Source organism: Penaeus vannamei, chromosome 36 (genome assembly GCF_042767895.1).
Source record: "Penaeus vannamei isolate JL-2024 chromosome 36, ASM4276789v1, whole genome shotgun sequence".
In the NCBI taxonomy this organism is placed as follows: Eukaryota; Metazoa; Arthropoda; class Malacostraca; order Decapoda; family Penaeidae; genus Penaeus; species Penaeus vannamei.
In genome coordinates, this window is record NC_091584.1 from 11,310,843 (window position 1) to 11,325,842 (window position 15,000).

The 15,000-nt window shown below is 41.4% G+C and overlaps 1 protein-coding gene across 1 annotated transcript in view; it reads left to right on the top strand.

Annotated features, from left to right (window-relative positions):
- LOC113805480 (pseudouridine kinase) overlaps positions 1-15,000 on the top strand; it is a 25,746-nt gene that overhangs the window by 5,513 nt on the left and 5,233 nt on the right. The window lies entirely within an intron of this gene.

A 15,000-nucleotide genomic window follows, 5' to 3' on the forward strand; every position in this document is an offset into this window, starting at 1 on the left:
TGTATGTGTGTGTGCGTTGCGTATGTGTGTGTGTGCGTTGTGTGTGTGTGTGTGTGTTGTGTGTGTGTGTGTGTGTTATGCATGTGTGTGTGCATTGTGTGTGTGTATGTGTGTGTTGTGTATGTGTGTGTTGTGTATGTGTGTGCTCTGTATGTGTGTGTTGTATATGTGTATGTGTTGTGTATGTGTATGTGTTGTGTATGTGTATGTGTTGTGTATGTGTTGTGTATGTATGTGTTGTGTATATGTGTGCATTCACACACAAACACATTAACACACAAACACATTCACTCACACAAACACACATTCACACACACAAACACACATATACTCACATTTACACACAAACACATTCACACGCATTAACACACACATACATACACAAGAAAAACACACACACACATACACCACACACACACATGCACAACACACACACATGCACAACACACACACGTGCACAACACACACACAAACATAATACACATACATACACAACACACACACATACACAACACACACACACATACACAACACACACACATATACACAGCACAGACACACATACACAACACAGACACGCATGCACAACACAGACACATATACATAACACAGACACACATACGCAACACAGACACACATACGCAACACAGACACACATGCACAACACCGACATACATACACAACACAGACACATACGGAACACAGACACAGATACACAACACAGACACACAAACACAACAAAGACACACATACACAACACAGACACATACACAACACACACATACACAGCATAAACATACACAAAACACACACACACGTACAAAACACACACACACGTACAAAACACACACACACGTACAAAACACACACACACATACACAACACACACACACATACACAACACACATACATACACAATACACTCACATACACAACACACACACATACACAACACACACATACACGACACACACACATACACGACACACACATACACAACACACACACAGACACACATACACAACACAGACACACATACACAACACAGACACACATACACAACACAGACACACTTACACAACACAGACATACAGACACAACACAGACGCACATACACAACACACACACACACATATACAACACACACATATACCACACATACACACATACACAACACACACACACATACACAACACAGACACATACACAACACACACACATATACAACACACATACACAACACACACACACACATACACAACACACACACATACACAACACAAACACATACAGAACATAGACACATATACAACATAGAAACACATACACAACACAGACACATACACAACACAGACACACATACACAACACAGACACACAAACACAACACACGCATACACAACACACATACACAACACACACATACACAACACAGACACACAAACACAACACACGCATACACAACACACATACACAACACACACATACACAACACCCACCCACACATACACAAAATGCATATATAACGCACACACATACACAACACACACATGCAACACATATGCACAACACCCACACATACACAACACACATACGCAACGTACTTACATACACAACACACAAACACACACACACTAACACATACACAACACACACACCCACTAACACATACACAATACATGCAAACATACACAGACGCACAACACGCACACAACACACGTACAACACACGTACAACACACGTAAACACACACACAAACAACCATACACAACACACACCCATAAACAACACACACACACGACACACACACACAACACATCACACACATATATACAACGCACACACATATACAACGCACACATACACACGATACATACATACACAACACATACATACACAACACATACATACACAACACATACATACACTACACACACACATACACAACACACACACATACACAACACACACACATACACAACACATACACATACACAACACACACACACATACACAACACACACACACATACACAACACACACACATAGAGAACACACAACATACACATACACACACAATACACACACACACATGCATAACACACACACACATACACAACGCATACACACACACATACACACAACACCCACAACACGCACACAACACACACACACACACTCACACATACACAGTACAAACACACACATACTAACACACACACAACACACTCAAACACACACACACACACACACACACACACACACACACAAACACACACACACACACACACACACACACACACACAAACACACACACACACACACACACACACACACAAACATACATACACACACCAACACAAATACACACAAAGACATACATACACACACATACACACACATACACACACATACACACACACACATACACAACACACACATACACAACACACTCGTACATAACACTCTCATACACACAAAGACACATTCACACACAAACACATTCACTCACACAAACACACATTCACACACAAACACATTCACTCACACAAACACACATTCACACACAAACACATTCACTCACACAAACCCACATTCACACACAAACACATTCACTCACACAAACACACATTCACACACAAACACACATTCACACAAAAAACACATTCACACACAAACACATTCACTCACACAAACACACATTCACACAAACACCTTCACACAAACACACATTCATACACAAACACATTCACTCACACAAACACACATTCACACACAAACACATTCACTCACACAAACACATTCACACACAAACACATTCACTCACACAAACACACATTCACACACAAACACATTCACTCACACAAACCCACATTTACACACAAACACATTCAGTCACACAAACACACATTCACACACACAAACACACATTCACACACAAACACATTCACTCACACAAACACATTCACTCACACAAACACACATTCACACACAAACACATTCACTCACACAAGCCCACATTCACACACAAACACATTCACTCACACAAACACACATTCACACACAAACACATTCACTCACACAAACCCACATTCACACACAAACACATTCACTCACACAAACACACATTCACACACAAACACACATTCACACACAAAAACACATTCATACACAAACACATTCACTTACACAAACACACATTCACACAAACATATTCACACAAACACACATTCATACACAAACACATTCACTCACACAAACACACATTCACACACAAACACATTCACTCACACAAACACATTCACACACAAACACATTCACTCACACAAACACACATTCACACACAAACACATTCACTCACACAAACACACATTCACACACAAACACATTCACTCACACAAACACACATTCACACACAAACACATTCACTCACACAAACACACATTCACACACAAACACATTCACTCACACAAACACACATTCTCACTCAATCAGATTCACTCTCACAAACACACATTTACACACAAACATATTCATTCACAGAAACACACATTCACACACACAAACATACATATACACACATTCACACGCATTCACACACACACACATACATACACAACACAAACACACATACATAACACACACACATGCACAACACACACACATACATAATACAAATACATACACAACACACACATATACAAAACACACGCACATACACAACACAGACACACATACACAACACACACACATACACAACACAGACACACATGTACAACACAGACACACATAAACAACACAGACACACATACGCAACACAGACACACATACACAACACAGACACATAAACACAAGACAGACACACATACACAACACAGACACACATACGGGACAAAGGCGCCCATACACAACACAGACACACAAACATAACAAAGACACACATACACAACACAGACACATACACAGCACACACACATACACAGAACAAACATATACAAAACACACACACACGTACACAACACACACACACACACACATACACAACACACACACACATACACAACAAACACACACATACACGACACACACACATACACGACACACACACATACACGACACACACACATACACGACACACACACATACACGACACACACACACATACACGACACACACACAACACACACGCTTACACAACACACACACAGACATAACACAGACACACAGACGCAACATAGACACACAGACACACACACACAACACAGACACACATACACAACACACACACACATATACAACACACACATACACAACACACACCCACACATGCACAAAACATATGCACAACACACAGACATACACAACATACATACACAACACACATGCAACACACATGCACACACATATGCACAACATACACACTTACGAAACACACACACATACACAACACCAACACATAGACAACACACATATGCAACACACTTACATACACAACACACAAACACACACAACACACACATACACAACTCACACATACACAACTCACACATACACAACACACACATACGCAACACACACATACGCAACACACACATACACAACACACACACACATACACAATGCACACACACATGCATAACACACACACACATACATGCATAACACACACACATACACACATGCATAACACACACACATACACAACACACACACACACACACACTAACACATACACAACACACACACACACTAACACATACACAAAACACACACACACACACTAACACATACACAACACACACACACACTAACACATACACAAAACACACACACACACAGTAACACATACACAATACATGCAAACATACACATACAGACAACACGCACACAACACATAACACGCACACAACACACAGAACACGCACACAAACACACATACACAACACACACAACACACGTAAACACACACACAAACACACATACACAACACACGCACACTTACACAACACACACACACATGCAGAACACACGCACACACATACAGAGCACACGCACATACATACACAACACACATACATACATACACAACACACACACATACACAACACAGGCACACACACATACACATATGCAACACACATTCATAACATAAGCAACACATACATACACAACACATGCACACACATACACAACTCACTCACACACAGACACTTCACACACACATACACATGACAGGCACACATACACAACACACGCACACACATATACAACACATGCACACATACATGTCACACGCACGCATGCACAACACACGCACACATACACAACACACGCACACACATACAACACACGCACACACCCACACACAACACATGCATGTACACATACACAAAACATGCACACATACACAACACACGTACCCACATACAAAACACACGCACACACAAACACAGCACACACATGTACAACACGCACACATACACAACACACACACACACACAACACACACATACACTACACACACATACACAACACCACACAAATACACAACACCACACACACGCATACACAACACCACACACACAAACACAACACCACACACACATACACAACACCACACACACATACACAACACCACACACGTGCACATACACAACACCACAGACTCATACACAACACCACACACATACACAACACCACACACACATACACAACACCACACACACATACACAACACCACACACACATACACAACACCACACACACATACACAACACCACACACACATACACAACACCGCACACACATACACAACACCACACACATACACAACACCACACACATACACAACACCACACACACATACACAACACCACACACACATACACAACACCACACACACATACACAACACCACACACACATACACAACACCACACACACATACACAACACCACACACACATACACAACACCACACACACATACACAACACCACACACACATACACAACACCACACACACATACACAACACCACACACACATACACAACACCGCACACACATACACAACACCACACACACGTACACAACACCACACACACACAACACCACACACACATACACAACACCACACACACATACACAACACCACACACACATACACAACACCACACACACATACACAACACCACACACACATACACAACGCCACACACACATACACAACGCCACACACACATACACAACACCACACACATACACACCACCACACACATACACAACACCACACACACACACAGCACACACACACATACACAACGCCACACACACATACACAACACCACACGCACATACACGACACACGCACACACAAACACAGCACACACATGTACAACACGCACACATCCTCAACACACACTCATGCACAACACACCCATGCACTGCACACACACATACACAACACCACACACACATACACAACACCACACACACATACACAACACCACACACACATACACAACACCACACATACATACACAACACCACACACACACAACACCACACACACATGCACAACACCACACACACATACACAACACCACACACACATACACAACACCACACACACATACACAACACCACACACACATACACAACACCACACACACATACACAACACCACACACACACACCACACACACATACACAACACCACACACACGTACACAACACCACACACATACACAACACCACACACACATACACAACACCACACATACATACACAACACCACACACATATACACAACACCACACACACACACAACACCACACACACATACATACACAACACCACACACACATACACAACACCACACACACATACACAACACCACACACACATACACAACACCACACACACATACACAACACCACACACACATACACACCACACACACATACACAACACCACACACACATACACAACACCACACACACATACACAACACCACACACATACACAACGCCACACACATACACAACGTCACACACACATACACAACACCACACACACATACACAACACCACACACATACACAACGCCACACACACATACACAACGCCACACACATACACAACGTCACACACACATACACAACACCACACACACATACACAACACCACACACACAACGCCACACACATACGGAACACCACACACACATACACAACACCGCACACACATACACAACACCACACACACATACACAACACCACACACACATACACATCACCACACACATACACAACACCACACACACATACACAACACCACACACATACACAACACCACACACACATACACAACACCAAGCACACTTACACAACACCACACACATACACAATACCGCACACACATGCACAACACCACAAACACACACATACACAGCACCACACACATACACAACACCACACACATGCACAACACCACACACCCATACACAAGACCACACACACACATACACAACACCACACACACATACACAACACCACACATACACAGCACCACACACACATACACAACACCACACACAAACAACACCACACGCATTCACAACATACACACAACACACACTCATACACACACACAACACACGTATACACAACATAAACACAACACATACACAACATAACCACATACACAACACACACATATACACAACACACACACATACACAATACACACACATACACAACACACACGCATACACAACACACACATACACAACAAACACACATACTCAACAAACACACATACACAACAAACACACAGACACAACACCACACACACATACACAACGCCACACACACAACACCACACACACATACACAACACCACACACACATACACAACACTACACACATACACAACACCACACACATACACAACACCACACACACATACACAACACCACACACACATACACAACACCACACACACATACACAACACCACACACATACACACAACCATACACACTTACACAACACCACACACACACACACAACACCACACACATACACAACACCAAACACACACATACACAACACCACACACACATACACAACACCACACACACATACACAACACCACACACACATACACAACACCACACACACATACACAACACCACACACGCACACATACACAACACCACACACACACATACACAACACCACACACATACACAACACCACACATAACACCACACGCATTCACAACATACACACAACACACTCATACATACACACGACACACATATACACAACATAAACACATACAAAACATACACACGCATACACAGCACACACGCAAACATGCACACGACCACATATACATATACACCCACACACACACATCCACACATACACACACATACAAACACACACACATGCACACGTACACACACATACACACGTGCACACACATACACACGTGCACACACATACACACGTGCACACACATACACACGCACACACACATACCCACGCTCACACACATAAACATTCACACACCTAGACACGCACACGCATACACATGCAAACAAATATACAACACACATACACAACACACACACACAAAACATACACACAACACACAACGCACACATGCACACGACAACATACACGCACACACGTAGACACATACACGCACACACACACATCCACACACACGTGCACACACACATGCATATACACACATCCTTAAACATCCACACACACGTGCACACACACATGCACATACACATGCACAAATACATTCACACATGCATGCACACACACGCACACCCACATACATACACACGCGCATACACATGCATACACACGCACACACACACATGCATACACATTCACTTAAATTCACATCCACACACACACACGCACACACACACACACACACACACAGACACACACACATACACAAAACACTCAACAGATAACACACACACACACAAAACACGCAACAGATAACACACACATACACAACACACAACACACAACACACCCACACCCACACCCGCACACCCACACAACACACACACCCACACACGCACTCACCCACACACAACACACACACACAACACACACACACACAACACACACACACAATACACGCACACATACATGAACACACAACGCGCACACACCATACACACACAAACACACTCTCACGCAACATACACAACAAATGCACCAAAGACACACACACACACACACACACACACACACACACACACACACACACACACACACATTTACACACACACACAAACACAAACACACAACAAACAAAACACACACACACATAATGCACACACACTACACACACACACACACAGATACACACACACACTCACAGACACAATTACTCATAAACACACACAACCGCGCAGAAAAACACTAACACAAAAACGCACACACACACACATGCACACACACACGGACACACACATGCACACACACGGACACACACACACGCACATAGACAAATACAGAGACATACACACACATATGCACACACAAACACACATGTACACATGCACACACACATGCACACACACATGCATACACACACGCACACACATACACTCGTGCACACACATACGCACACATACACACACACAAAACACATAACACATAGCACACACACATTCACACAACACGCACACACAGCACAAACAAAAACACACACATACACATCACACATACATACACACAACACACATATACACACACACAACACACATATACACACACACCACACACATATATACACACACAACACATATTCACACACACAACACACATATACACACACACATATACACACACACAACACACATATACACACACACAACACACTTATACACACACAACACACATATACACACACACAACACACATGTACATACACACAACACACATTTACACGCACACACACATATACACACACACAACACACATATACACACACACAACACACATATACACACACACAGCACACATATACACACACAACACACATGCACACAACACACACACACACACATACACACAACACAACACAAACACACACACCGCACACACACACATGCACACTCACTCACTCATTCATACTCACACACAGCTCGCACACACACTTACACACACACACACAAAAAAAACATACAACACATAACGCACAAACACAGCACACACACACACAACACACGTATACACAACACACACACACACACACACGCACAAACACACATGTACAGCACATGCACACAAAATACATACATGCACATACACACGCACACACGAACACACATGCACACGCACACACATACACACACACATACACACACACACACACTCAAAACACGCCCAGATTACACACACATCTCACACAACGTAGACACACACATCACACACGACGCATATGCACAACGCACACATACACACGCAAACAACACACACATACACGCACACATATATACACATACACACACACACGTAGACACATTCACACACTAAACACAAACACACACACCCGCACTCGCTCAAACACATACACACACACAGACTCACATACGCACACAAACACAGACTCACATACGCACACACACACACAGACTCACACACACACACACACACACACACACACACACACACACACACACACACACAATACACGCACAATACACGCACAATACACTCACAACACGACCGCACACACACATGGACACGCACACGCTCACACACACTGCGAGAAGTACAGTGCATCAGCGCAGTACAGCTCTTACATGTTAAATACGGAGAAGTTTGAGCAATGGGTGGTCTAGTCTGCTAGCCTTGGGTGTATGTAAATGTGTATAGTTTATGTTGGAAAGAAAATTTGGGTTAGAAAGTGAAGGAGAATGTGAAAAAAGCAGAAAAAGATTTTGTGGCTTGTAAGCCACAAGAGGAGGAAAGGGAAGCGAGAAGTGACCGCAAATCCTGCATGGTAAGCGTTTCGCGCCTAGAGACAACTGACGTGAGTACATGAGGAACAACTGAGTTCAGACGAGAAAAATGGTTAGCAGAAGCAGCAATCAGAACTGAGGCTCTTGAAGCCAAGGTTGACAACCTGGTAGCAGAATGCCTCAAAATACGTGAAGAGAATGTGAATCTGAAGGAATTGGTAAAAACCTGCGTAGAAATACAACACTTCAGAGAGAAAATATGGAAAAATCTGACCTGAAAATTAAAGAACTAAAGCAAAAGGTAGAAGAAGCTGAAACCAATATTGGCAACGGTAGTGAAACCGAAGTAAAAAATCTACAGGAAAAAGTTGAGGTCATTAAAGTCCAAGAAACTGTCAAACAGATTGAAACTAATGTGTCAAACAGCCAAGCTCAAATAATGCAAGAAGCCAAGAAGATGACAGCTACATATGCAAATGTATCAAAGGTAAAGGAAACCGTGAATGAAATGGAAAAAAGATAGAAAAAGACATCAAGACCACAAAGGAGGAAATTAAAACACAGCTTGCAGCAACGATTAAGAATAACGAATTCAAATCCCACCTTGGGCAACATGCAAGAAATATTACTAATTTGGCTGACGTAAACAAGGACATAGTCATATTGGGACACGAAGAAAAAGTTGTAGAAGATGGAATTGAACGATACAACGGACAGGGAATTAATTGTAGATATTCCCAAGGTCATAAATCCCGAATTCGCCGAACAGAATATCATAGCTCACAGGAGGCTGGGATTATTCGAAAAGGGAAAGAAACGGACTCTAAAAGTAACATTCTTGAATAAGCAAATAGTAACATATAATAAAGAAAGCCAAAGTTCTGGCTACCGATGAGGAATACAAAAAATCTGAATAAGAGAAAACATAACTAAAGATGACAGATTAACACTACAAAAGTAATTGGAAGTAAAAAACAAAAATGAACAAAGGCCTGAAGAGGAAACAAAAAAAAACATTTGGAGGGTGAGAGGTCTCCAAGCAAAGCAAATATACTATCGGAACCAAAATGTAGAGGCAGACAAACATTAACCCTGCAACCAAATTTAATATCTAAAGATTATATAGAAATAGTTTATGCAAATATTGATGGTTTATCTTCGAAGTTGCTTGAACTAGAGACAATAATTGATATGGATAAACCGGATGTGTTATGCATCACTGAAACCAAACTGGACCCCTCCACAGACGATGTAACATAAGGGCTCAAAGACTATAATATTTGGAGAAAAAGGGCAGATGGAAATGGAGGGGGGTAGCAATATTAACAAAGAAAGTAATTATTAGAAAGGAGTTCAAAATTAATCAAGACCTCATAGTGGAAATGAAGGTAATTGAGGTAGAAACAAATGGGGTAAACATAATAATAACCACGGTATACATGCCACCTCAAACATCGGTGTGGTCACTAGAAAATTACCAGAAACTAATTCGAGACAATAAAGAGCCTGGAAGAAGTGCTATAACTTTCGGAAACCAATTCAACAGAAATTCTAATTACAGGGGATTTTAATAGCAAATTCGACTGGGAAAGTTTCGATCCTAGAGCACAATCAGATTCGTGGAATGCTAAATTACTGGATGTCATACATGAGCATTGCCTTTTCCAGAATGTAACAGATCATACCAGGATAAGAGGGCTAGATAGGCCGCCTATGCTTGACCTAATAATTACATAGCATAACGACGATATTAAGGATATAGAGTACTGTCCTCCTTTAGGAAAAAGCGACCATGTAGTGATTAAACTAAAATACTGTCTGCTACAGGAAAAACTCATCGTAAGCAAAGAAAGAAAGGAAAAGTGCAATTACAAAAGAGGCGATGATAGAAGCATTAAAGATTTCTTTGATAACATAAACTGGGAAACACTTCTGTATGATGAGAACCTTGATGAACCTTGAGTGGAAAAATTCATATCCAAATTCAAAATTGAAGCAAGAAATGGCCAAAAATGGTTCAACGACAAATGCAAGAAAATAGGGGGAAAAAAGCATCTCCTTTGGAAACGATTCAGAAGGCATAGATCTCAGGCAGCATATGAAAGATATAAAGTAGGAAGAAATGAGTATACAACCATGAGAGAGGCGAAATTAGACTTTGAAAAGGATATAATCAACAAATGTAGAAGTCAACCAAAAGTCTTCTTTAACTACATAAATAGTAAAACTAAAAGTAGGGATCAAATTAGCGCTATCAAAGACAATAACATTATATATTCTAAGGAAGAAGAAATGTGTGAAATCCTAAATGAGAAATTTCAGTCAGTGTTTGTTCAGGATCCATGCTTTGATATGGCAAATACCCGTACAAACGTAAAGAACATCGAAAATATCACCCTCAAAAAGAACGAAATAAAAGATCTAAAAGGATTAGACAAGACCAAAGCAGAGGGACCAGATGAAATTTCTAACTGGGTTCTTAGGGAATGTACCGAAGAACTGTGTACTCCTTTATTGTTAATATTTCAAAATTCACTAAGACAAGGTAAACTACCAAAAAGTTGGAAATTCGCAAATGTTACACCCTTATATAAGAGCGGCGACAAAAAAAAAACACTAAATAATAGACCAGTTTCATTAACTAGTGTAGTATGCAAACTGCTAGAAAGAATAATTAGAAAACAATGGGTTGAAATGCTTGAAAAACACGAAATGATATCAAATAAACAATTTGGTTTTAGAGAAGGAAGGTCGTGTGTAACAAATCTCCTCTGTTTTTATGATAATCTGAAATATTACAAGCAAGAAACGGCTGGGTGGATTGTGTGTATTTAGACTTTGAAAAGGTTTTTGATAAGGTGTCTCATAGAAGACTATTATGGAAATTAGAGCACCTAGGTGGAGTGAAAGGCAACCTACTCGCATGGATGAAAGACTTTCTTCATGAAAGGCAAATGAGCACAGTAATTAGAGGAAAGCATTCTACATGGCGACAAGTAACCAGGGGAGTGCCTCAAGGATCGGTGTTGGCGCCAATTATGTTTACTATTTTCGTCAATGATTTAGAGTCAAACATAAGCCCAGGTAGTTATCTGAATATGTTTGCAGATGACGCAAAGATACAAAAGAGGGTAACAGACAACGTCTCATGCCGATGCCTCCAAAGTGACATCGAGAACTTATTCACGTGGAGTTGTACATGGAAAATGGAATTTAATACCAATAAATGCCACGTAGTCAGGTTTGGAGAAAGTATAAATCGCCCACTATTCCAATACAAATTAGGGGACGCAGTATTAGACACAGCTGACAGGGAAAAAAAACCTTGGGATAATCATAAATAGAAACCTAAATCCAAATGACCATATAAATGAAAAGGTCCACAAAATGTTAGGACTGATTGCCAACATGAAGAGGGCATTCGTGTATGTGGACGAAGATATGGTAAAGAAGATTATTAAAGCAATCATAAGACCGTCTTGAGTACGGTGCAGTGGTATGGAGTCCACACTTTAAAAAAGATATTGGCAAACTGGAAAGAGTCCAAAGAGTGGCGACAAGATGGGCACCTACCCTAAGAGATCTGAGTTACGAAGACAGACTACAGAAATTAGGACTTACTACCTTGGAAGAAAGAAGGAAAAGGGGGGGACATGATTATGCTTTTCAACTGCATTACAGGAAGAGTGAAGATAGATAAGAATGACTTTTTGATCTTGAACACAAGAAGAACGAGAGGACACAACAAAAAGTTGAAAGTAAAAAGAGGTGATAAAGATGTCAAAAAATATAGTTTCCCAAACAGAATTATTGAATCGTGGAACAGTCTCCCCAATCAAGTAGGGTGTGCCAAAACTGTGCATCAATTTAAAAAGATACGATAATTTAAATATAACAGACGGGACCACCTGAGCATAGGTCTTCTCCCGTATTCAAACAACTAGGTAGGAACAACGCGCGCACGCGCACGCACGCACGCACGCACGCACACACA